Below are 3,401 nucleotides of genomic sequence, written 5' to 3' on the forward strand. Positions count from 1 at the left end.
TCTTGGCTACATCTTAGTAATGTCAGTTATTTGAACCTTGGTCACCAGCTGCATCTGGTGTTTAAAAACATTTCAAAGCAAGATTTTGATGAGGAACAGGTCAGGCTAAACTCGTTGTCAGTTTGCTTCACAAAACCCATTCATATCCTTTCCCAGCAAAATTTAATACATTTGTTCTGATATCTGTTACAGGATTGAAAGGCGTTGTAATTTAAATAACTTAGTCATTTCTTTGGAGGCAAAGGAGGATTGGACAGCCATCTCTCCTTCTTTTTGTCTTAGGCTTTAGGAAGAGTTAAACCAAAATGTGAAGATAAAGGTGGAGCACAGGGAGCCTGCTGAGTGGACTGGGGGTCCATTCCAAGAAGCTTAGAGGGGAAAAGATGTTACTCCATTTAGGAATTATGAAAACAACTATGCTACCTGTAGATACCCAGAGGTAGAAGGGGTATGTTTTAGGTGTCCAAACCCTCCTGAAATGACAGGACAGAGCAACTGAGTGGGAGAAGACTTAGGAGATTGAATATTGGTGCAGTGCCCTATTAATTGTTTTAAGTTAAGGAATCACAGAATTGTTTAGGTTGGAGAAGACCTTGAAGACCATTGAGTCCAACCTCTGATCGATCACCCCTTTATCAATTAGATCATGGCACTAAGGGCCACGTCCAGTCTTTTCTTGAAAACCTCCAGGAATGGTGACTCCACCAACTCCTCGGGCAATCTGTTCCAACACTTAACAACCCTTTCCATGAAGAAATGCCTCCTGATGTCCAACCTGAACCTCCCCTGATGCAGCTTGAGGCTATGTACTCTCCTGTCACTAGTTGCTTGAGAAAAGAGGCCAGCTCCCACCCTGCTGCAACCTCCTTTCAGGTACTTGTAGTGAGTGTTAAGGTCTTCCCTGAGCCTCCTTTTCTCCAGGCTAAACACCCCCAGCTCCCTCAGTTGCTCTTCACAGGACTTACTCTCTAGACTCTTCACCAGCTTTGCCCTTATCTGGATACACAATATTTGTGTGCCTTTATGGGAATGTGGGATCATTTCTGATACAAGTATTCTTTTAACCTCACTCTTTTCCCCTTGCTATGTCACTCAAAAGATAAACAACCTTAGAAAAGCCAAACAACCAAACAACAATATTAAGTGATTATATAATTTTATGGCCCATGACCATACAGATGGCCTAGCATCAATAAGCCATCCTTCCTAGTCTGACCTACTTTGACTACTGCTTAGTCAGTATAAAAAATCATTATTAGAACAGTCTTGGTTTCTACGTGATTTTTTTACTCCAGTTTAACAAACTTTTAGGGCTACATGCTGCTCCGAATACTGATTCCCAGAAAGTCACAGGCAACTGCATGTAAATGTTATTTATATAACAATCTTTTTATTAAATTTTGATGGATAGCATCTGCTTCATTTGCTCTTAGATTACTTTGTGGGTCTTTCAAAGGGAAGTGGTGGGAAAGAAGGTAGGAAGCTTACTTGCTGGTGACTGCTCCACCTGGGTCCAGTGGAGGTCTTTTCAGGAAAGAGATGAACACTGCCCTGTAAGGAGCAAACACACCCTGGGGAAATTGCTCCCAGAGCATGGGCCTGGGCTAGGAGAGAGGCACATCCAACAGGCACCCAGTGCTGCCAGACAGGTTGCAGACTCCTCAGAAGAACTGACACAATCTGTCCCTGGGGGTGGAAAGAAGGGCTTTTATTTAGGTAGTCTGGGAAAAAAATGGGTAGCATTTACTGCAGTGCAGAGAGCTACTGGAATAAAACCAAAGAAGGAGGACAAGATCTGCTCTGCAGGAACATGGTGTCCCAGAGATTCAGGTTCTTTCTCATTCTAAGTTTTCACTACAGAAAAAGGCACTTTTCTTGGGCTACCTTTTAATAGATCCCAGCTTTGATGATCAAAAACTTCTTAAAATTGTTGTGATTGTTGTGGTAAAGAAGGGCAGGCAAGTCTGCCTCAAAGTCCTTGTGAGCCAACTAGGTAAGTGCCAATCCTGTCAGAAAGGAATGAAACCAGATCCCCTGCTTGAAACCAGATCCCTCTCAGGGATCCTCTCCACATCCTCAGTATCTCATACCCTGGCTTTACCAGCTCCCTAACATGGCATCCTCCACATTCTCTAGACACTGTTGCCTGTCTCTTCTTTCTACATTGGGCATAATAATTTCTTCCAATTAACTGTAGTAAACAGTTCTTTACCATAGCAATGGAGTTTCTCTACTAAAAATGTGAGTAAATATTCACCCCAGCTTAGTAAACATTGATTCGGGTAAATATTGACCCAGGCACAGCCTAACAAGGTAGTTAAAGAGACAGAAAAGTAATTTCTGGTTATTCTGAGTATGAAAGTTTCCTTCAGTGCTCTGTGACCTCAGAAATGATCATCCTGAACTTCTTCACATTTCTACAGATCAAAAGGACCAACGTGTCAGATTTTTGAATGTGTGCTACAAGTACCATTTTTTTAATGCAGCTGTGAAAAGCAGTTCCTGTGTAATAGTTTGAACAAAATACAGACAAACTTCAAAAGAGAGAGCTCTCTCTTTGGAGGAATAGTCTCTTTCATTACTGTCTATCTTCCCATCTCTGCCTTTCCCACTCTGCAAGAGCATGTACTGTTTACCCCTCATGATCATCTCTCTGCTCTCTCCTGAAGGCAGTCTGTGGCATCTGCAGATCACTCTAGGAAATAAATTCAAATTTTTCCCAGCTGAAGTATCTGACATGTTCATATTCTTTACTTCAGTCTCTTTTCTTTGGAAAGCAAATCTGTTCCTGTACCTGACACCTGCTTTCCTTTCCACTGGCATTTCTTTTCTCTCTCAAATCAAATCATATTGTCCAGGTGTATCTAGCAGCTGCAGGAGTTAACCACATATCCATGTAGCCTTACTACTCACTATGACTTCAAATGCTCTGAACTTAACTTCCACCCTTGAGGAGGAAGCCTTTCCTAACTATTCCTCATGTCTTTGTAGTGTAAATGTACGTTTTGAGATCACTGTTACCTCTCTTCCTCAAATATGCAGCAAATAGGTAAAATAGACTTTGTATGAATCATTCCAGCTCCTAGCCCTCCTGGAAAAAAAGAATGAGAGGAAAGGAAAGGCAATTGTGGACCAAAGACCCAAGAATCTCACTTTGACTTTACCTCTTCATGTTTAATTAATGGTGAAGAAAACATAGGCAAAAACTTTTGCTATCACACACCTTTGTATCAGTACTCGGGTGCTCCATTTGCTGTTCTTCAGTAATAGACAGCATAAAATTTTGCTCCTCCCTGGCTTCTGTGTGAGTGTTAGCAGCCTCCTGTCCTCCAGAAATCTCTTATAGGAAGGAAAGCATATGCTGGTAGTCACCTCTCAGAAAAGGTTCCAGGAGGCTACAG

The sequence above is a fragment of the Lepidothrix coronata genome, unplaced genomic scaffold (genome assembly GCF_001604755.1).
Source record: "Lepidothrix coronata isolate B3197 unplaced genomic scaffold, Lepidothrix_coronata-1.0 Scaffold9, whole genome shotgun sequence".
NCBI classification, from domain to species: domain Eukaryota; kingdom Metazoa; phylum Chordata; class Aves; order Passeriformes; family Pipridae; genus Lepidothrix; species Lepidothrix coronata.